The following is a 24290-nucleotide window of genomic DNA, read 5'->3' on the forward strand; positions in this document are numbered from 1 at the left end:
ACCTGACTACTCTTAAACATGGAATTCAGAGTGCGGCTTCAAATACCAAGTAGTTTACTTGGTTAAAAAACAAACAAACAAAAAAACCCTTTAGTCTGAAGCTGAACACAAAAAAGTTAAAGGCAGAAAAGGAAAAAAATGTGCCCTGCTGTGTGCAAGCTGAGCAACTGAAGAAAAAAGTTTGTCCTTGGCAGTAACAGCATGCAAATCTGTTAATTTTTTTCTTACCTGTTTATTTAAAAGCATGCTGATTGGGCTACTTTGGGTTCACCAAAGTAATTATTACATACAGTATCATGCTCAAATTATATACCATACAACGTTTTGCTTCATTGTAGTGTTAGAATATAATTGTTTCTTAACAGAAGATGGAAAGGTCCTTATTTTATATTTTAAAGGTTATTTTTAATCCTTTATGTCATCACTTACTTTCAATATAAAAAATTCGTGTTGTTTTCCCCATGCAAGGAAAACAAATCTTCTCAGAAAATATGCATCTGTTTTTTAAAGCAGTTACATTATTCCATAGTTGATTTTAGAAGAGTTCACCCTACCAAATGAGCATAGCTACATCTTATTCAGGGTGCTTAAGCTCAAATCACCATCAGAAATATAGCTACCCTGAAATTCATTCCATCATCACCAAAATCAAGTCCAGTGCATGTAGTTAGCCTGATGCTTTTCATAACCTATAGATTCCTGGATGGTCTTTTATTCCTGCTTTCTTTTGGTTATTGTGATTACACATATGCAGCACTGCTTGTTGAATTTTTTATTATTATCAGGAAGACAGAATATATGTAATTACCTCCTCCTTGAAATGAAAGATAGCCATCATTCATAAACAAGCAAAGACAAACACAAACTACCTAGTCTAATAGGGACTCTGGCAATGCAAAATCACTATAAGTGAATAAACAGTGCAGTTCATATGTACCAAAACACTCACTAGGCTTACAGATATCTACTTCTTTCCCCAAGCTACACAGTCCATAATACTTCCACCCCCAAAAGTAGACCCAAATTCAATTTTTTCAGTAATATATAGTCCAAATATATGAAATATGGAATGTATGAATGAGTCATCAAAATATAGAACTAAGAGAAGAAACTAGATTTTCTGTTCATTTATTGAGCTTTGAAGACTAAAATGTGCATAAGCTGGTGGTAAAATACACTGGAAGGATAGCCTGGAAATTTTTCAGTATTCATCACAAAAAAGCTATAAACAGTCATCTTCCATCCTCTTATTAGTACCCTCAGAAGTCCTCTGTGGTTCATTTCATATGTTCAGTTACACTTAGGCTTTTGTCTTCAGGTTAGACTTCAGTACTGCTAAAATGTATTAAAGACCATGGTCTCATAAAAACTGGTACGAGCCTTCTCATTTCCAAAATAGCTGGAAAATCTCGAAATCCTGATTAGGCTATGAGTAGTTGCACTGAATCAGATGGAATCAGATAGAAACACATGTTAATGTAGAAGTTCTTTATTTCTAGCAGCAAATTGTATTATAAATCATTTTGGTGAATGATTACCAGAGAGGTCAAAGTACATTAACTAACCTCAGTCACTGACTTTCTGACCCTCAAACAGCTGGCACATCAATGCCATATAGCATCCAAAGTCACCAGCCACTTCTAAAATGTTAGGCTGAAACATCTGGAGTGTGATCTCTTGGCAGTTGTTTGGTTGCATATAATTATCTTTCCCTGTTGGCTTTCTTTCTCAAGTATTTATATCATTCTTTTATCCTTCTAACTAGTTCAAAACAACTTCATATGAAGTTAAAGAAAAGGACAGAGTATATGGTATCAGTCATTATTCATGACTGACATGTGAAAACCCTGCAGCTGCTAACTGGGAGACTGTTCTGTGGTAAGGACAATCAAATATGCTATGGCAGGCCCAATATATTGGGGTCATGTGAGGAAAGTAAATTAACATATGTGAATTTTTTTGTTTATTTCCAGGACTTTCAAAAAGATTCATTTGTTTCAAAAAGGCAGAGGTGCCTGTTTAATCAAATATGAGTAAGTATTTTCTAGTTAAATGGTGACGTGTCAAAAAGTAGATTTAAAAGCATGAGTAAGGATGTTTCTTATGGCTCAAATAAGAATATAGTCAGAGCTACAGTTACTAAATAAATTTCACATGTATTAAGCCAGGAAATAAAACTCTGATACTTTGTTTATAACTTGGCACGAGTTTCGTGATTTACGTATGCATACATGTGTGTGAAAGAAAGATTCAGGGAGACCTGCTAGCTACCCAAAGCATGAGTAATTTTATTTTTGCTTTCTTTGAGAGAGCTACTCAAAAAACAACTGTAATCCTGTGGTCTGTAATACACTGAATAGGGAAATGAAATAATGTTAGCTGGCTATAACTATGGTGTAGCAGCTAGGAAAAATGTCTGTTAGCAAGCGTTGTGTGAATCACTGTCTCCACCTAGTGCTGACCAAAAAATACTATACTTCAAAACCCGCAGTGATAGGTGACACTAGGAGATAGGATTCTGTAAGGATATGATTTATTTTTTGCACATATGCAGTTATTACAGATGCAGCCATTAATGCCATTATAGCTGAGAATGTCAGCTTTTCAGGGTTCATAAGTTGGCTATAATAATTCACCCTGTGTTGAAATTTGGCAGCCTAATAGCACTTTCTACAGACACCTTTTGGCATATGCTGCAAATGTTCATTAACAATAACACAGAAAACTTGGCAGAAACTTCACAGAACTGCAGATATGGTATTGAGTTTCTGATTCAAGAGCCTCTTTATAGTACTGTTAGGAATACAATAAAAATAAAGATAAGGATCAATTTTCAGCCTAGAAAGTATGTAAATTAATGACTGGCTGATACATTATAGGCAGTGGTCTGAGTCAGGAGAAATGTGTGGCGGTGCCCAGCATAGTTCTAGTAGTTAAAACTGATATGATTATACTACCACAGTTCTGTAACAGTGAAATAATCTACAAAGTCTTTTTTTTATAACATCCTTTGCGCTAATACCATGTTAAAAAACTATTGCAAATTGTGTTGCCTACGTTACCTCCTTTGCATAACTGAGGAACTTTCAAACCTGACAGAAAATTGTTTGAGGTAAAATTCTTTCTTATGAAAGAAGCATCCTCAAAGCATAACTCCTACTTCAGCCTTATTCTTAGCTTAAATGATATTTTTCTTCCACGATACCATAACCAGTAGAAGTATGAAGGTAAACTGTGACATCAGTCTACTGCATGTTTTAGAATCTTAAATACAGGATCAAGGCCTGTATAGATTCTCTCTGAATATGAATTTCAGTCTGGGTTCCCTATACTGAACCTAGCACCTATCCCAGCAATGAGCTTTTCCCATTTTGAGGAATTAGAGGTGCATTCTATGGCATATAACTGTGACTGTTGGACACCCCAAGTGAATTTCTGTGAATTGATGCATAACCCAACAGATCCTATTATTTGGAGTACAAACTGCTATGAAATATTATAGTGTCTTAAAAGACTCTAAAAGAGACTAAGCTTCATGGATTTTTGGTGGGTAGACTGTAAAATCATTTTTTTGCACTGTGAAAATAATAATAATGAGAACAATCCATCACAACTATCATTTTTATCTAAACCACTTGTATCTCTTCAGAAAATTTTAAACCTATGGTTTTTTTTATAATAAACTGTAACTAATTTCTCAAAATAGGTACTGTCACATCTCAACAGTTTAGCAGGCCAGCTTGTGAATTCACATGTTAACAATCAAATCAAAATTAAGTTATAGTAAGTAGCTTAAATAAGCCTAAGGGTTTTTTTGTCATTTGAATCAGACTCATTTGGATGTAGTTTTAATGTATTATTATATATCAGTATATAAAATACATGTATTAAGTGAAAAACTTTTCTCTGTATGTTATCCATATATCACTCAGAGACAAAGAATTTGGGAGTTCTGTTTCACTGAGTATTGGCTCTGCCTGATCACAAATGTGTAATATAAACCTCTGAGTTATGTTAAGTCCTTTATTGCATCTTCCATGCCAAGACAAGTAGGACAATAAAAACAATTAGCTGTCAAAATGAACATAAATTAAAAACTAATGTAATATTTTCAAATAATTCACAATAATCTACAATCTTCATTTAAATCCCTGAGTTTCCTGTACTGACGTGTGGACCTTTCGATTTCTTCAAGACATCATCACTAATGTTATCAGATAATGATCAATCCATTAGTCTTCATTTTGTCTTGGCTGGGGATGCAGCAGAATCATGTTGTGATTCTTGCAAGCCTTCTAGAGCAAAGCAACTGGATCAGAGACCCTTATTATATTCCCTTTTCTGGGATTTAAAGAAAGTGCCACTTTTTTTTTCCATAGTATGTTTGGGATAATATCCACAGGACTATACCTTATAACCATGTTTGTGGCCACTGTTTCCTATTGTGAATATGTACAGTGTCAGAGTGGGGGCAGTTTCCAGCAACCCACCTCATACCTAGTTACATTTCTTTTACCTTAACTGACTATTATGTCTGTATCTAAAAGTGCTTAGGGAGGCTGACGTGAAGATCACTTCAGATGCTTCAGCACTTCGATCTTGCAGATATTCTAGTCACCATACAACACCTTCTTCCAGGCTCATGGACTTTATATTCTTTGATGATTGAAGGAAAAGGGTAACGATGTTCACTTCCTTTTATGAAATGCTTTGTAAGACTGTCAGTTAAGAACTCTCCTCTAATTTTAGGCATTTTGAGCTCCAACCTCTCAATCAGAAGAGAACCTACAGATTATTTCCTGAACTGCTACTCATAAAATTGGAGTGACAGTAGCAACAGATGTGCTTTAAGAGAAAGCACAGTGTCAGTGTCCAAAAGCATGATTTAGATATCTTAAGCACAGGAAGCTCTTTCAGGCTTAACCCCTGTTTTGTCTCATGTAGGAGTTTAAATACAGGTTAAAGACAAAGATTCAGTCATGCCCCTTTCTCCTCCATTTTCTTTTGTCTGGTATGGTGAGTACTAAGTGTAGTGATTGCTATAAATTTCAGTCTAATAATCTAACTTTCTGCCTTTTTGTATATTGGAAACAAAGGTTTATAAATTAAAATCACCTAAGAGAAGTTAGACAAGGCTTCTCATGTCAGTACCCATCCAACTGTATTTAGTACATACAATTCCTTCCTTTGGAATTTGTGACCAAAGTTCTCAAATAGTTCTCAAAAAGTAGCAGTTTATTTGCTACAGTAGTAGTAGGAATGTGTAAGAGAAACGATAAGTAACGATAGGTTAATAGTCTGTCATACCAGGGACTTATGAACTGATGACAGTAACATAGGCAAGAATAGTTTCTAAGAAACTTCAGTAAATGTGTGTGTACAATGTACAGGAGTTGTTCTTTGATATTCATTAGCAGAAAGTATTTTAATTGATATTTTCTTAAAAGAGGATCTGAAGAAAGGGATATTATTTTAAGCATGAGATGATGTTAAACTACTTAATTTGGTTACCATTGTTTGTTCCTCTACATCTTTGTAATAGTTTTCTTTTAAAATTTTGACTGTCTGGTATCACAGGTAAATTATATTCTGATTTGGAGATCTTACCATTCCTGAGGGATTCAACTGAAATTCTTATATATGTGAATTATATTTCACTGAAGAAAAGTAAGACTCTCCAAGCCTGTAGAATTTTACAGAAGCTTATGGAAGACAAGAAAACCTCTCTATTAATACAAAACATATATCTTAAAGAAAAATATGCTTCAACTTAAGCTTAGATTCCAGGGATTTCGAAGTGTTCTAGGATGAGTAATTGAGATACATCTAATATTCTATAAACTTTTATGAACCTGAAATTATATAGTAAAGAAGCTAAGAAAAACTCTTGAGATGTTGAATATATCTGTAAATGGTCAGTGTAGCTGACATTATAACACAAATCTAGGAGAACATTCTATTAAGTCACTTAAGCCATAAATGCAAATCTAAATTTAAGTGCATACTTGAAATGGAATATATACTTATGAAATTTTTAAATAAGTTCTGTATTTGTGTGTTTATGAAAAAAGGGGTTGGGTTTGGGTTTTTTTTTTCACCTCTTTTAAATAGATACTGTAGTTGAAGTACATTAGTGGTACTTCAGACTCACAATACATATCATTTGATCATTTTCTTTACTATACAATTTAACATTTACTATTGAACATTTACATTAACATTTGCTGTTTAACACATTAACAATTATTTTAGCATGCTGTGCATTTTCTCATCTCAGCAGTCTATAATCTCAAGAAACTACTCAAAGTGAAGCTCAAAAATCAAAGCTTGAATATGAGGTGTATTCCTGCAGGTAAGTTTCAAGTGCACACAGTCAGTTGCAGAATCAGGTCTTTTTACAGTTCAGATCATACTTTTGAGCTATATGTAGAAGGTGCGTCTGAACACCTCCTTCAGAATGTAGTACAGACTTCAAACCTCAGAATCCAGAATTTCAACTCAATCAATTGTAGTTTCACAATACAACATCTACTGAAAGAATGGAAGAAGTTTTAGTTTAACTACTTAAAAATCATCTTCAATTGTAATTGTCTAATTGTCGAAGAGATTCTAATGATGGTTAACTGTATTTTTCAGATGGGCCATAAAGTATGAAGGGACAGCTAAACCCGGCCAGTGGAAACATTCCAAAGTGGAGGATCCCTTGCAGAGCAAGTTAACATACCTGTGACCTGTCCTTCCAAATGGAGGACTTAATGTGGTAATTGTAACACAAGAATAAATAGCATATGTAGCAGTTTGTGTAGTTTACAGTAAATCTAACAAAGCAGAGCAGATGTAATATGCTGTGCAGACATACCATGTGAAGGTTGTCATTTGGAAAAGAATAAAAGAAAATGTGGTAATGTGGTTTTAATAAATCATGATAAACATGAAACTTCGGGATGGTCTGCTTCCATAAAAGTATCATATTGAGTGTTTAGCTTTTTAGAGACACTTGTTTTCCTTTTTGTTTTCATGGATTATTTCATCAATGTTCATCTTTAAATGATCAATAAAAGATACATTTTTAGCACAGGATGAACTTAGCCCACTGATAGTCTTCAGGTTATAATTCATACCTGTAGTAGATATTTACCTTTTTAACGTCTTTGTAGGATTTTATGTATACTCAGTAATCTGATATTATAGCTACAGGAGTTTTACTGTTTAAAGAATAAAAGCCCATTCTCAGTCACACTGACATACTTGTTTTGAGTAACAACCGGTAAGTATAACTCAGAGTGTTTTAAGGTTACATAACTGAACTCTAAATGATGAAATTATACAACTGTATTAAATCTAGACTCAATAGATTATTTTTGCTCAATAAAATAATCAGGAATTGAATCAAAAGTTGTCTGCTTCAGTAGGTTAGTGTTATCTGTCAGGCTGTGTAGTTTTATTAGCCTTCAGTGACTTCAGTGATTTTGGAACACATTTATTTTGTTCATAGCAATATAAGTTTAAGTGTTTGTCTCCTTCATTACATGTATATGTAAGAATTTACAGCTTAAATTAGTAAAGGGAAGTCTCAGAAATGTTGGAGAACAGACATTTATATATGCACTTACCCAAGCAACAAGAAGAATTTGTTTTAAAACTTAAAAAAAAATCTTCCTTCTGAAATTGCACAGTATTTCCAAATCAAAGAAATACCACCCCAAAAGTTAAACTAGAAATTTCTTTTCCAGTGGTAAAAAATAGTAGTCATGAAATTGAGTAGAAAAGAGCCCAAACTTGTTTACATGTATCTCAATATTGAAGATACCACTTTCATCATAAAATGAGAAGAGCTATAAACATACAAGGAGAAACAAAATTAAGATACACTGCTTCTTTCATATCCAGAGTTCTACATTAAATAAACAGTGTTACATGGTACTGTTTTGTTGATATCTGATACCTAGTAGTTTATAGAAGGTGAAAGGACAAATGTTTTGCTAAATTCATAAATCATGTTTTAAGCTTTGAGCATATAGAAATTGTGAGTGATCTGTAGAAATGTGATGAAATTGACAAGTACAGTTTTAAATATGAATGCACTGTAAAATTATTCAGCTTGGTATATTGCAAACTCTGTAAATTTAATGTGGTTCATAGCTTGTACAAGCCAATTGCCTCTAAATTTTCCTTTTATTATTTTTCTGTTAAGTAGTCACAGAGGAAACTACCTTACAGTTTCAGTTTTATGAGCAACATTAACTTAATTAACATTAACTTTGGAAGAGCCAAGGAAAAAGGGAAATCAGATTGACTGACACTATGTGTATTCAAACAAAGGTGACACAACTATGTAAAAGGAATTAAAGGAGATGATAATACTATATGTATGGTTAATACTTATTGAAAAAGGTGGAATATGCAAATCATATCAAACACTGTCTAAAATAGCCAGATCCTTTCTAATAATACTTTTTGTCTGATTAAAGGGATATTGTACAGTCATTTCTGATTGTGAAATTAGAAGGAAAAATCTTCTCAAGACAATGAAACTCTAACACTGAAAAGATTTATAGTTATACTTAATTTCTGCCAGTGGAACCAGTGGAACATGGTAGTGATATTAAAAGGTGTTTGCTGTGTTTACAAAATGACGGCCAAAGATAAGATGTAGTAGATGAAGCGAAATACTTCTTTTGAAACTTTAAGTATTTTTTCATGTTCTTTGCTTGAAACATTGAGAAACTTGCAACATTGAGAAGCAAATTCCTTTGTCTGTTAGTCTGTGTGTTCTTCTGCATCAGATGTCTTTGCTGTGTATAAACATTTCCATGTACTTGAACGAAGTTAACTTTAAATACATAACACATTCTCTGTAACATGCTAATACGTCAAAGCAGAAATTGAGAAGATCTGTCGAACCAAATACATAAAATTCAAGTAATAGCTTGATTTTCATTGAAAGGATTTTGACTAGCTACTTGAAGGACTGCTGATTCCTGATAGCCCTTCTCTATAGAAGCCCCCAGGCAAGAAGTTTTACTGCTTTAGGCCTGTGAAACTGCAAGTTTTATGCAATGGAGACAGAGACAAAAACAAGGCCATCAGTGGTTGTTGGAGGAGATATCACAAATATATTAAAAAGACAGTAAGGAGGCAGCAATTTCATTTGAATTTTTTCAAACACATAGTTGACTTTAACTTGAGTACATCTTCAACTAGAAAAAAAACACTTAAGTGAATTATCAATAATTTAATCAGAAACTTTCTTCAAAAGCCACAGTATCGCAAATCACCACCTTCCTTATTATGTAGTGACTTTATTTCTCAGTTCAAACAAACACTGAAAATTACTCTTCAAGCATATCTTATATTGTCAGAGGTCTGCATGGCTGTAGTCTATTTGGGAGTCCCTTGCGTTACTATGTTCATTTCAAAAGTAACTTTTGGACTTTTTCTAACTTAGAATCGATGCCTTCCTTGACATGGAAAATGCAAGCTACGTAGAGCTTGGGAGAGGGTTTTTTTTTTTTTTTAATCTATTTCTTGCTCCATTACATAGCCAATGATGGTGAGTCAGGGGATATGGAAAATAAAAATGTCCAGTCTAAGACTGTCAACAGAGTCTTCTCCATTGACGTAGCTCTGTTCCTTTTAGCAGTTACTCTTTCAGCTGCTACGGTATGTCTTCCACACCGACCTAACCCACCGGGGTTAAGTCTGCAGTGGGGTTAAGAGAGTCCTGGCTCTATATCCGTGATATTTTAACCAATGACACCCACTGTGAAAATGCTTTTAGAATGTTGCTATTGATCCGTGTGGGCAGGGACTGAAACCTCGCGTGAGTTGCAAAAGAAACAACGCTGGACAACAGTGTTGGAGCCACTGGCTTGAGAATGAAAAGCTGTGTTTCCCATTCACGGCTTTTGGACAAATACTTACTCATGTCTAGCTATCTTAGTCAAAACTAAGACCGCATGACTGTTATTATGTTAGTAGCCCTGAGAAAGATTAAAAAGGACAAAATAGAGGTCCACATGATGGTTTTATTAAGATCAGGATTTGATTTGAACAGAACATGAGAAAGGTGTTCAGAATGCTTGCAAAAGCACCTGAAATACTGATATGGCTGTCCTTGCCAGCAACTGCCTTATTCTGTACTAATTAACACTCTGACAAATTGTTTAATGACGACCGTGAGCACCATCCTGTCAAAGGTTTTTCAATCCAACCATTTAAAATACACATCAATTTGTTATTGTTATTGTTATTTAAACATCTCTAAGCAAAATGTAGAAAAATTATTTGATTCATTATATATACAATATTTTTAATCAAGGAGATAGAAAAAACATTTTATATTTTAATTTTATGTGACAAAAGGATAACTCATATACCTTGGAAAGCTTTGATATAAAGAATAAGTTAAGTTTTCTCTTATTGTTAACAGAGATGTTACCTTTTGACCTTTCTTTTGAGATTTTTAGAACATTTGATGCTTCTGATAATAGTTTAATATTACTTTCTTCACATTGATTAAATACACTTCATACATCACTGAACAATGAGTAACATTCGAATAAGGCTGTCCACTGAACTGCCTGAAAAAATGATAAAGTAAAAAATTAATCTTCAAAGTAAAGTCAAGCCTGAAATTGAAATCTTTGACGCATACATTTCATAATTAGTTCATTCTGCTATATCTAAAATGCAAATATAGTGCTCTTGAAATAATTCAGATCTTCTTGCATGGAGCATTAACAAATTGTCTTAACTTCTGCACCTCTGACTTTCACATATTCTGGAGTCGTTTGAATTTATTGTTGTTTTTATTGTTAACAGTTGTTGAATTTTCTTTTTTATAAGGCTATTTAAAGCCATCCTCCTTATCCCTGGTATTGCTCTAACATTTACTTCAGTCAATAGGTCCACTCACATGTGAAGAGAAAAGAATTTCACAGAATATGTAGGTAATCAAGGCCTAAGGGTATGGTCTTACACTAGTTTCTCCTGTAGCAAAGCCAGCTGAAAAAGGTGCCCGCGTTCTTCTGTCATTAGTCACTTGTTCCATCTTCTGTAACAGTTTGCAACTGTCTGGCTGTCTGAGGACTGTTCTCTAAACTAGAGCAGTGAAGTTAACCTGTTTTAAATGAAAAATTTTCAGGAATTTTTAGCTTCGATCATTTTCCCCAAATAGTTTACTTGGCAATCATGAGCATTAAGCAGAGAGAAACAGGTTTTTGAGAGTGGGGCAAAATCTTGTTGCCACACAGTGTGTTATTGGCATTCTTATGGTAGATACAATGTTGTGTTTGCATTACTGAGATAATCTTGGGAGATATTTTCTATGTATTTTGAACTGGATGCTTTGTCGAAGAGTGACATTGAATATGATTTAAATTATGTAACCTTTTGCTGAATGTAAATGCTATTTACAGGCATACCTTGTTTTATTGCGCTTCGCTTTATTGCTCTTCACAGATACCGTGTTTCTTACAAATTGAAGGTTTGTGGCAACCCTGCATCAAGCAAGTCTATTGGTGCCATCTTTCCAACAGCATGTGCTCACTTCGTGTCTCTGTGTCACGTTTTGGTAATTCTCGCAATATTTCAAACTTTTTCAGTGTTATTATGTCTGTTTTGGTGATCAGTGATCTCTGATGTTGCTTTTGTAATTGTTTTGGGGCGCCACGACCTGCACCCATAAAAGACGGCAAACTTAATCGATCAATGTTGTGTGTGTTCTCACCGCTCCACCAACCGGCCACTCCCCCATCTCTCTCCTTCTCTTCGGGCCTCCCTGTTCCCTGAGACACAACAATACTGAAATTAGGCCAATTAATAATCCTACAATGGCCTCTAAGTGTTCAAGTGAAAGGAAGAGCCATACATCTCTCACTGTAAATCAAAAGCTAGAAATGATGAAGCTTAGTGCAGAAGGCATGTCGAAAGCCGAGAAAGGCCAAAAGCTCGGCCTCTTGCGCCAAGCAGTTAGCCAAGTTGTGAATGCAAAGGAAAAGTTCTTGAAGGAAATTCAAAGTGCTGCTCCAGTGAACGCATGAATGATAAGAAAGCCAAGCAGCCTTATTGCTGATATGGAGAAAGTTTCAGTGGTCTGGATAGAAGATCGAACCAGCCACAACATTCCCTTAAGCCAAAGCCTCATCCAGAGCCAGGCCTGAACTCCCTTCAATTCTATGAAGGCTGAGAGAGGTGAAGAAGCTGCAGAAGAAAAGCTTGAAGCTAGCAGAGGTTGGTTCATGAGGTTTGAGGAAAGAAGCCATCTCCATAACATAAAAGCACAAGGTGAAGCAGCAAGTGCTGATGTAGAAGCTGCAGCAAGTTATCCAGAAGATTTAACTAAGAGAACTGATGAAGGTGGCTACACTAAACAACGGATTTTCAATGTAGATGAAACAGCCTTCTTTTGGAAGAAGATGCTATCTAGGACTTTCACAGCTAGAGAGGAGAAGTCAATGCCTGGCTTCAAAGGACAGGCTGACAGCAAGAGAACTAGAACTGACAGCAAGAGAACTAGAATTAGAAGCAGAGCCTGAAGATGTGACTGAATTGCTGCAATCTCATGATAAAACTTTAAAGGATGAGGAGTTGCTTCTCATGGTTGAGCAAAGAAAGTGGTTTCTTGAGATGGAATCTGCTCCTGGTGAAGATGCTGTGAACACTGTTGAAATGACAACAAAGGATTGACAATATTACGTAAACTTAGTTGATCAAGCAGCAGCAGGGTTAGAGAGGATTGACTCCAGTTTTGAAAGAAGTTCTGTTGTGGGTAAAATGCTATTAAACAGCATCACATGCTACAGAGAAATCCTTTGAGAAAGGAAGAGTCAATCGATGTGGCAAACTTCATTGCTGTCTTGTTTTAAGAAATTGCCACAGCCACCCCAACCTTCAGCAGCCGCCACCCTAATCAGTCAGCAGCCATCAATATTGAGGCAAGACCCTCCTCCATCAGCAAAAAGGTTACAACTTGCTGAAGGCTCAGATGATGGTTAGCATTTTTTAGCAATGAAGTATTTTTTAATTAAGGTATGTACATTTTTTTTGGACATAATGCTATTGCACACTTAATAGACTACAGTACAGTGTAAACATAACATAGCTTTTATATGCACTGGGAAACCAAAAAATTTGTGTGACTCGCTTTATTGCGATATTAACTTTATTGCGGTGGTCTGGAACCGAACCCGCAATATCTCCAAGGTATGCCTGTATTTCTTTAAACACTGTTAATGTCTCATTTAATTCTTAAAAGCTAAGTATACACAGATTCTGTATTAAGAAGTCACATTCCTGTTTGCTTTTCTGGAATCAGAAGATCATCTGTCTTCTTCAATATAACCCATCCATAGACAGAAACTTGTCACAGTGAATTTCTTCACAAATTTAAGCACAGATTTTGCCAGTGTTCATTAACTGTGTGTTAATTCAAAACAAAGAATCAGAGAATTCCCTATTACTTACAGTCTCCCACCTAAATGCTGCAAATGCTGTGCATAAGCAAAAGATTGACTTTATTGTTGTTAGAACAGGTAGATCTTGTCTTATGTTAGCTAAACCCTGTGCCCAAATGGTGATTTATGAAAAAAAACTGCTGCATGTTTCAATGTTAACATCTTGCTGCCTTATTGCAAGAATTAGATCACCACTAGGTAATCTTTAAGGATGTATGATTTCATTTTCCACCATTGAGAGGGAAGAAGAGTATTTTCTTCATCTCTTAACTCATATCTAAATTAATTCTTTTATTCCACAAAAGAGTATCCCAGTGGAGTACATTGCATAGCGTTGCAGTTTTGGTCAACCAGGGTTGACTGTTAATATCAAGGTCTTCAGAAATATTTTTTATAATTAGTAACAAATGCGTTGCCTCCCTGGCCACTTTCAACACTAATAGGAATTTTCATGGTGCCTATGATAGATAACAAATATTTTATATTGATATAAAACAAGTAATATGATTTTATATACAGGATTAGCATCACATAGGTCTAAGTTCAGTTTCTGTTCCCAAAACAGTCTTCAGAAAATATAAATTAGTGGTTTTGCATCTTCCATGTACAGTTGCATGCACAATAATACTTTATTGCTGCTTTTGATTTCTTGTGAGGTACCAGCAGCTCAAAACTGTCAAGACTGAAGTAGCTGGGAGCAGCGAAGCAAGTGCAGGTACCCGGGGAACTTTAAAGTAAGAAAAAGGACATATTTGTAGTCTTTTGGCTTCTCTAGGCTTAACTTGTGTGGAGGTTTTCAAAATCAAGTTGTAGACATATGTTCCTAAATCTCATTTTAGATGTCTGCATCATCCTCTGGATCTGGCTTTAGTGTTGTTCTTGTGTGAAAATACTGATTAGTTATCAGGCTAAAACCCTGCAATGCTCTTGGTAACTGAAAGGTGAAGTCATTGATGATAGTTACTATTTTAACAATAAGCAGACAGTAACAGTGTTCATGTCTCACTTCTAAGACAATAAATCATTACATTTCAAGGGTAACAAAGACTTTAAATAAATGATGCAGTTGCAATGATGAGGAGAGGGAAAACAAACCTTTTATTTTACCTCAAAGGGTATGACCTTCTTCACCATGTAACATAAGTCTTCTGAAGAAAACGTTAAGATTTAGTAAATGATAAGGTATTTGATTCATAATGTGTGATCTGAGCAAGAATAATTACTAAAAGAAATTCTTAATACTTATGAAACGTCAGCATTCTCTCATATATCCTGAGAAAAGCCATGCATAAACTGATTAAAGCAAAAAAAGATCAGACTTACATTCAGTTTTGCTACAACTATGCTATGTTACTGCTCATGTCTGTTTCTTATTTACCTTAGCTGTAAATGAACATTTATTTCACAGATGCTCACCAGCAACTTAACAAAACAGTGTTCAAGATCATAGTTGAAACTTATGCATAGGAGGTGCTATAAAAGTGCTAGTCTTTCAGTAAGAGAAGAGACAAATACACAGAGGCAGCAGAAAATCAGAATGAAAAAATGTAGCAGATAGATGGATAAAATATATTCAGATCTCACTTGTAATGATGTACATCTAGCATAATCCTGTAATTTGGCTAGCATCTGTATCTCAATTAGCTTTCAGGTCTGGGTTTTAGGATATAGACAAAGGAAAGAAGGTGCAGTCATTACATTTTAAAAGTTTAGAAAGCATTCTGGAGAAGGTGAAGTGGTTAAATGTTCAGAATTGTTAAGCTCCCATCAATGAATAAGTTTTTATTAATTTTTATACAAAAATACCTGTTCTTTTTTGTCAGTACTCTGGCAAAGTTTTGTGACTAATCCTTCACAATAGTAACAAAATAGTATCTAGTGACAATTTTATGTATCTTTGTATTCATATGTAGTTTTAGAAGTACAAGGCAAGTACAGCTGGAGCGAGACTTTCTGTGGACAGATGTTCTACTACTTTTGAAGAATAAAAAACTAAAGGAGCTGGAGGAAGAAGCAGAAGAAAAAAGTGACAATAGAGAAGATGGTTTAGATCATTATCTGTAAGTTATCCAGAACAGTCATATTAACAGCTGCAATGCATAAATTTTAGCATAACAGAAAAATCTATATAAAACGCTTCAAAGGCAAATGCACATAGACTGCATACCATCATGGTATTTCTGCAGTGACTGTTCACAAAAACTAGCTTTACTCTAATGAGGTTTATCTTCCTAGACTCCTTCTATGGCTAATGCAGTAATTCAGCACCCTAAAATTATGATTCTACAACGGACAGTCTGTAATGGGAACCCCTTTTTTGCTGGCTCTAGATTAGCCTCCATAAGCTTAGCCTTTGTGGATAAAAGTTTTGTGAGCCACTGCTCACAGTTTTTTCAGCTTCACTGCTGAGATTGTGCTGATCATTTTTTTAAGTAAGGGAAATACTATCAGAATTTTGCTCGTGACTTTTGGAAATTACTTGTTATCAACCAAAAATAGCAAGTCCAAGCTGGCATCAATGTTAAACTATTTGTAGCTCTTGCATTCTGTCAGTTTCACATGCTAAGTGATATTATTTGTCCAGTCTTCAAGAAGTTAGAAATGAAAACTACAGGGAATGAAATAAGGTATGATTTGGAGTCAAAGAACTAGGAAGCACAGCGGAAGAGTAAGAAAGAATAAAGACGAGGATGGTAGAGTTAAGAATGGAAGACATTTTATCAGAACTCAGAAGAGTAAGCCAGTTTTTATCAAAATCACAAGAGGAAAAAGTGCTGTTGAGGGAATGAATTAAACTTGCACACTGATTGCAGATTTTTGTTTTCAACTTGTGAAATCTAGTTTGCACCATGTCCAGTCAGTTGTGTGTTTGTAAGAATTCAAAAGCAAAGTTTCAAATGCAGATAGTTGAGTTTGGGTCTAGGCAGGGAGGTCTATATTCAGCTCTGGCAAAACAGAGGCTACTGGTTCCAGAGGAAGCAAAAAAAAGCCCTGGCCTCAGTCCAGGACCAGGAGGTGTGAGGAAGAATCAAGATGAAAGGAACAGTGTCTTGTGCTTTACAGCTGAGGGTGCAGGTGTCCCCTAGCAGTATCAATAGCCATTTCTCACCACACCTCAGCAGCAGGCCTGGCTCTCTCTGCAGCTTTGTCCCAGCACTTGCTCTTTCCCCTCCTTGCCTCATGGCAGCAACCACAGCCAGACTTGGTCCCTTGGCCTTCCCTCCTCCCACGCATGGCAGGCCAGGAGCACAGCAAATCTGGCAGCATCCGCTCTGAATTTGTGAGGGCAGAAGGTGTGAGGCAGGAGGGGGAAAGGCGAAAATGTCCTTGAATAAGAAGGCGTCTGAGGACAGTGTTCCCATATCTTGAGATCGTGTTGCCTCAGATTGGGGAAAGAGAAGAGAAGAGGAAAGACCTGCAGTCCATTGAAATGCAAACAGGCTTTTCTAGCCCTCTATACCTTCATACACTACTTGCATGTGACTTTTCTTGATAAAACAAAAATACAATACAGCTTGACTTGAGAAACTAAAAGTGTGCAAATTAATTTGAATAAACTGTGAATAAAGTAAAAGACTGTAGGGACCATACATCTTATTTAGGGTTGAAGGATTTTTGTTTTGCTTGGGATTTTTTTTTGCTGGATTTGTTGGCTATTAAAAGATTAAATGGTGACTCTAATGTCTGAATGAAATGGACAAAAAGAAACAGGAAAATGTTATTATATAAAAACATAAAAACTTTTCTTAGACATGATGTATTAGAAGTATACAAAGAAATCTGTACCATCTAATAAGAGCATGTGTTAGAATAAGATTATTATTCTCCACAGATTCTTCTGTATTGTAAATTCTTAAGTGTTTACACAACAGTTATCTCAGGCCGTTTGTTTCATTATAGCATCAAGGTAAGAAATAAGGATTTTTAAGTAACAGTGACAGCACTAAGCGCATTGATTTTTCTCATCAGCCTAGTGATTAGCTATCCCTATAGTTAATCTTTAACAATTAAAAAAATCACTCTTTGTTCAATGACATAATTCCCACAAATCCTAACCAACCCCATTATTGAAAAATAAAATTATTATGCCTGTTGCAACATTTTGCCATGTAAGTTTATTGAAATCCATGAACCTACTCTTATGCAAAACAGGAATAGCCCAGCTTTTCCTGAAAGCAATTGAATAGTGAATTCTTAAAACAGCAGAGGTATATAGAGGGCTGTAAATTCACTGAAGAAATACTAACTGTAGAAAGTGGCCGCATTTACTGCATAGAGCAATAGATGGCGCTATTTTCTTAACTGTTGGGACATGGAAATACGGTATTTCACTATAAAAATAATTATAAATCGTATATTGACAGTTACTGAAATCCTGCATGATAGTAGTTTTTATAAACTCAGTGCAGATGTCATTTGTGGATAAATGTTTAGAAGGAGATTATACTGTAAAACCATTAATTTACATGTGCAGGATTTAAACATGAAAACATCCTAAAACCTTTCCCTGATAAGGTCACTCCCTGAGTTTAATTACTGCGTGGCTTTTGAGCTCAGAAGATGGCATAGTGTGAAAGACTCCCAGACAAACAGGTGTTCTCCAAGCAACATAGCTAATATGAGGGATTTTACTTCTTTAGAGAAGATGCAACACACAGGTCTGTGGAAGGTGAAGAGGCTAATTTTGCTACTGGCTAAAAAAGACTCCAAAATTTCCTGTGCAGCCACTGCACTTGTAGTTGACCTTTGCCTGTGAATGCAGGGAGGTAGCTCTTTGCAAAATGAAAGGCCCAGCACTGACTGCCTGGATGATAGGGCCAAGCACGTGGTATGCCAATATAAACACATGGCTTTGCAATACACAGGAGAGCTGCAAGACCATGACTTCCTGGAATGTTCAGTGGTAGGTACTCATGTGAATTGCCATAATTTCTGCTTGCTGTCCATAAAGTAGACAAACTGGGAAATCAGTCTTTTAGTCAGTTTTTCTCCAGAATTCATAATTAATAAAAAGTGAGCTTCTCCTGTCTCTAAAAGAAAAAAGAAAGGATAGTAAATCATAAGTGGCACTCTCACTATGGCATAGCCTACTTGCCGCATCAAAAATTTTATGCTGGGTTCTAGTTTCAAGAAAGGCGTACTTATGCATTAGCATACTACTACTGGGGAAAAAAATAAGTGTGTGTGTATATATGTATGATGAAATCCTGAGTGTACTATGGAGAATGAAAAACTTGCCATTCGCTGTAGTAGAATACATATTTCACCTACATTGCATAAGATATGAATATTCCTTTTTTTCTTCTTTTTTTTAGCACATCACATACAAAGTCAAACCTTAAGCACATGCTTGTTTTCTAAAATATAAACACTCCTGGCAAACCAGTGTTCATGAATTTGATGAAAAGGATGGATCCCCAAAACATGAAAATGAAGAATCATTTAAAGATGCAGAACTAATAAAAATCACAGGTCAAGTAATTAGATTTTTATATTTCCTAAAGACTAACTTTTATATATAATACTCAATATTTTAAGTTCACAGAGCATTTTATCAACCTAAAATTGAGTTCTTTCTTCAGACCTCAACCAAAACTGTCTGCAAGATTTCAGAAAGTGCAACTTGAGCAGTTTGAATTTACCAGCAAGCATATAAATCATGCATTTCCACGTCTTGTTTGGGGAGTGTGGGATTCTGACCTGTGTGTTAGAACTGAGGTTACCTTAGTGGAAGGACACCTGATGATATAAATTGCACCAGATATGGAAAGCACTTGACAAGTGAAAGTGTTGGCTCATGTTATAAGGCTCAGTGTTATAAGGGGAAACTTTCTTTGTTGTTTCTTATACTATAAAGGCAACCTTATGGATTGTTGTCCAGCTGTTCATAACCTTTATTGTGTTGGAGAACAAACTGGATTTAATGCTTTAATAGGCTTCAATGTTCTATCATTTCCTTGCTTTATTAGCCACTATTTCCTGCAAAGAATCTCGCAAATGAGTATGAGGAAGGCTAATGTGCTAGTCTAATGACAGGTTGCTTCCCAGGCTGACAACAAGGTTCTTCCCGCCCAGTGAAAGATTCACAGTCATTCCATAGCGGACTGTTGGACAGCAATGTGAAGTGTTCTTTGCCCTAAAGCTCACCTGACATAAGGAATGATTTTAAGATCAAAATATCATCAAATAAAAATACATGATAATGTTAAAGGCTCTCAGACTAATGTTGATATAAGAAACCCAGACACTATGTCCTTCAAAAACAAAGGGAAAACATCAGCACTTATGCATCATTTGCCTTTAATCATGGAGACATACTGAACATGCTTGAAATGCCAATAGTTTTATAGATTGTGCAGTTCACTACTCCTCTCTTCTTTCCCTTAAGAGATTAAATCCATAGCGGCAGCATGACAAAAGATACATTAAACCAGCCAGTGGACCCATGAAGACAGAAACCACATCTTTCTGTAGTAACAACATAAATTCAAAGTAGGTGTCTTGAATATAGAGAAAAGTGTCTGAGTCCATCATACAAAGAAGATTTGTATGTCCAACCTCAGACTACGTTTTCAAATTTTTCTATATTTTTCTGATAAACTGACTTCTTTTCATCATAGCTCAACTTGTGCAGCCATTTTGCATCAAAATTCAAATCCAAAGAAAACTTACCCTCTCAAAAATAGGACCACATACTCTGTCTTTGTTTTTCTATAGGGTCCAACATCCTTTTGTTTTCATCGTATGCTTTGTGTTTTAGAGACAATGCTCCATGGCTATAATTACCAAAATACTTCATTTTAAGCTGACTGCAACTGTATGAGTTGTGTGGAATGGGATTTATATATTGTTTATGAAAGTAAGGCATGCACAACTTTTCTTCTTTGGTTTTGCAGTCATTTTTTGGAGTAAGTAAATAGTAACTGGTAGTGTGCAAAGTATGACAAATTTTCTTAGGGAAGAGAGATTGTTCTGAGAGGTCAGTGGTTTTTGTGAAGTTGAATAATTTGAAATAACTGATTAACGCAAAGTGTACTAATAGAGTATACATTACTAGACAAATCTGAAACTCTGAGTGGATACTTGGGATAATGGAACCAAGGTGTTGGTGTCCACCTGTAGATAGATATATGATACTAACAATTCTATGGAGGCTTCTGCATAAAAGTAAGCTGTATTAAGGCATTGCTTAAGTTCTTCATCTGTAAAAAGCAGTTGAGAAGAAAAGCATAATCCACTACATTACCAGAAGAATATTTATATTTTAACATAGCACCACTTATATTTGTTCGGACATTTCATCAAATGAGTGATGTAAACCTTGTGTTAGCAGTATCGATGCCCAGGAAACCAACTGTGTATGAAAAGAAAGAAGTGAAAATGCAAAAGCGTCCTATTGTCGTTCAGGTAAGAGGATGGTGAATTTCTTAAGGCAGAGACTGTCCTTTACAGTATATATTTACATATAGATCCTTGTCCCACTTCTACTCTTTGAAGTAAATACATTCAATATGAGTTTTATATCTTTTATATTCTTTGACCAATATTTTATATATTTTATAACAACACTGAAATTCCAAATGTTGCTTCTGTTGCAAAATTTTTTTTTAAATAAATGCTCAATGAAAAACATTTAAGTTATATTCCAAAGTTTGGAAATGATAAGCTAAGGCTTCACATGCATTAATTTTAAAATAAGATATGTTTAAAGTCAAATGTGAAAGAAGCATATAAATATCAGACTCTTAATCTGTTACCTGACTGATAAATACATTCTACATTTTCTAGTTCTGAATATTTACAGTACCAATCACTTTCCTCAGTTTTTCTTTGACAGCAAGCAATGTGCTGTAGGTTAATGACTGATTACATTAGAAATGTGTTTGCTTTTCAAGTACTTGGTATATACTTCTACTTTTTCATTGCAGCGGTTAAACCTGGCAATTACTGATCTGAGTAATACTTCTGTATGTGAACAGTCCTGTTTCTTTCACAGAGACTAAGTTGCACTGTGAAACCTTTGTAAAACTGTCCCTTAGTTTGTGATTAAAATAGTTTAAGAAGAATCATGCATTATAATAAAAATGAACAATGTTCATCTGACTGGGCTCCTTCCAGCTCAGCCAAACAAAGGTCATTATATGAGCCAACAGTTTTCAAAAATGCTGTCATTGATTTACTCACTAAATCAAATGGTAAAGGCTCACTTACTCTCCCCTTTGCTTTCAGCCTTTCACTGAGCAGAGACATTATTAGGCATTGCAGATCTTTAATAGAAATCCTTACTGTGCCTCAACGTTAGGAACAGGTGAGCTTGTTTTGCCTGATTGTAAATGCTTTTATTATCCTGCACTCAGAGGGTTATTTTCAGTAATAACGTAAAAGTATTTAGAAATACTAGAAAATACTAGAAAATAGAACATAAAAATGGATGACTGAAAAAAAAATTATGCTGAGAACAGGGAACAGAGAAAAGAATATTGAAAGGAATCCAAAATTTAAGCTACTGTGTATTGGGCTGCCATTTGAGCCAGCCCTTTTCTTTTGGGGTTTCTATTATCCAGCACAAATGAAGAACATTTTAGAACATTTTTTTCTGATTTGAATTAAGTCCTTTTAAAACAGTCTGCTACATTTTGCAATAATATCTAAGATGACATAAAGGAAACTCCTTCCCTTTGATTTCCCTATACTGAATTAGATTCTTTAGGCCTACATAGAGGTTGATAAAGGTGCATAAATGACTAAAATGTTGTAATTTAGATGTCAAATACCAAAACAAAGTGTGAGAAAATGAAATGTAGAGTGTGCCTGACTTTAGCTTTTAACTTCTCACATCCTTCTGTTATCTGCTGGCTCCAGTAACAGTTATTTTCTGACCTTTTTGCTATGGAAGGTATACTAATTTAGCTTCATTTACCTTCAGAATAGTTGATTAAATTCAGAAGATGTTTGATACATAAATGTGGATATGAAGGAGACCAGGACATCTGTTTCTTATGACACACCTGTTCAGGATGTGGTACAGCAGAATAATATAAGCCAATCCAACTTAAATAAACTCCCTTTAGACTCATTTAGATTTACCTGTGAATTTAACCCAATGATTTTTAAATCATGGAAATGATTCATTAACTCTTTTTTTTTTTTTTTTTTACTCTAGAACAGTAGGTTGCATTTTGCAAAGTCCTAAATTCCATATGGTTATCTATTCATATTTCACAGAACAAGCTGCCAGGCAGGATGAAGGTGTCATTCAAATGGCTTTTTTTGCCTTAAGGATCTGATGTTATTTTGAAATGTGAACTACATCATCTTATACTCTAATATTTTGTTTAATTTCTCTTATTGTATAGTACTTAAAGAGTGCTTTCCAGAGTAGAAACAGACTCCTCTACTACAGTGTAAAATACTGTGTTTTTAAAAATTTCAACTGAGAAGACCAAGAAAAGAATAGCGATGTGATGTGCTTTTTCACTACACTAATAGAATATGGTAAGCTATGTCTACTGCTATTACATAGGGACATAGAGACCGCGATGATTATTTCCTTTTCTTATAGTAGTGTCCATAAAGCTATCCACTACTTGGTAATTGTGTAAATCCCTGGACACTGTGAAGATCTGTGACCTTCTGGGAAGATTCAGACAGGGGACATTTTAGGCCAGAATGTCTTTTCAGTATTTGTTCATTACATCAACAAACTGTAATTCCTTCTAATCCCTCAAATTTATAACTTACTGACATTTTTACATTATCCTTTTGTAATCAGAGTGTATTTACTGTAGGTAATAGAAAGAAGGCTAATTAACTTGGGGATGAAGAGGGAAAGCAGTATGTTTAGAGGTATTCCAGAACTGCATTTTAGAAGCTCACTTGTCCATTTTAAAAAATATAAGCCCCTATTACTGTATTATTCAGAGTCTCCGGAGTCTAGCAATAAAGACAAAACCAAAGATGATGAATACTGGTCTTACACTTACAAAACAGATTTTCCCCTAAGCCACATTCTGTAGGTTCTCCCCTACATCTAGTAGTCATCTGAAGGACAAAAAGCATGAGAGAAGTGCGTGTGTGTGTGGAGAAGCTTATCTGTTGCTAAAGACAAAGATGCATGTTACCACTCATTTTTGCATATGAGGTTGTATTGCAGTAATGACCAAAGCCTAATGACAACATCTTCATGTCCATTCAAGGGTTGCATGAATGTAGAATTCAGAATTATTTCTGTTTTTAAAGAAAATACTTCAGCTGAAACAATGAGAGCTTTGTTAGATAGCAGATTTGGTTTTATTTTGTATGATACCAAATTTTTTTGTTCTTTTCCTCTTAATTGTTGTTTTCCCCTTAATATTAAAATGGATTGAGGTTAGAGGCATACCAGCATACTCTCCTGTTAATTGCACATGAAATTCTTCTAGTATTAGCTGTTTAATAAACTAAATAATGGTAACTTTGTGCATGAAATAAGGGAGAATATGTTGTGAAAGCTTACTCAACTTTATGCAGACATACATATAGGAACATTCATTGAACTTTAAAATGGGTATCTCATCAGGAAAAGATACCAAATTTTGCAGGACTGATACCTCCTATCAAATTTTAAGAATAGCTAAAATCATGGTTCCTAGATCACCAATTATATCTAGGTGCACAGCAAACATTAATACAGTCAGTAAATTTCGATAGATTGTAGTTTTGACTGAATTAATTTTAAATTAAATTTTGGGCTTCATTTTTAAAGTTTACTATTTATCTGTCATTGAAATTACAGAATCTGGAGCTTGATCGGATTTCCTTCTTTTCTTTGTTCAAGACAACTTACACCCTTTG

At 35.0% G+C, this 24290-nt stretch overlaps 1 long non-coding RNA gene across 1 annotated transcript in view; it reads left to right on the forward strand.

Annotated features, from left to right (window-relative positions):
* LOC106498167 (uncharacterized) overlaps window positions 1–6896 on the forward strand; it is a 72881-nt gene extending 65985 nt beyond the window's left edge. The window contains exons 7-10 of the long non-coding RNA XR_001294902.2: window positions 1766–1878; window positions 1974–2033; window positions 4548–4678; window positions 6637–6896. This is a non-coding gene — a long non-coding RNA (uncharacterized lncRNA). The remainder of the gene's footprint in view (window positions 1–1765; window positions 1879–1973; window positions 2034–4547; window positions 4679–6636) is intronic.
* The last annotated feature ends 17394 nt before the right edge of the window (window positions 6897–24290 follow it).

Source organism: Apteryx mantelli, chromosome 4, assembly GCF_036417845.1.
Source record: "Apteryx mantelli isolate bAptMan1 chromosome 4, bAptMan1.hap1, whole genome shotgun sequence".
Taxonomy (NCBI): domain Eukaryota; kingdom Metazoa; phylum Chordata; class Aves; order Apterygiformes; family Apterygidae; genus Apteryx; species Apteryx mantelli.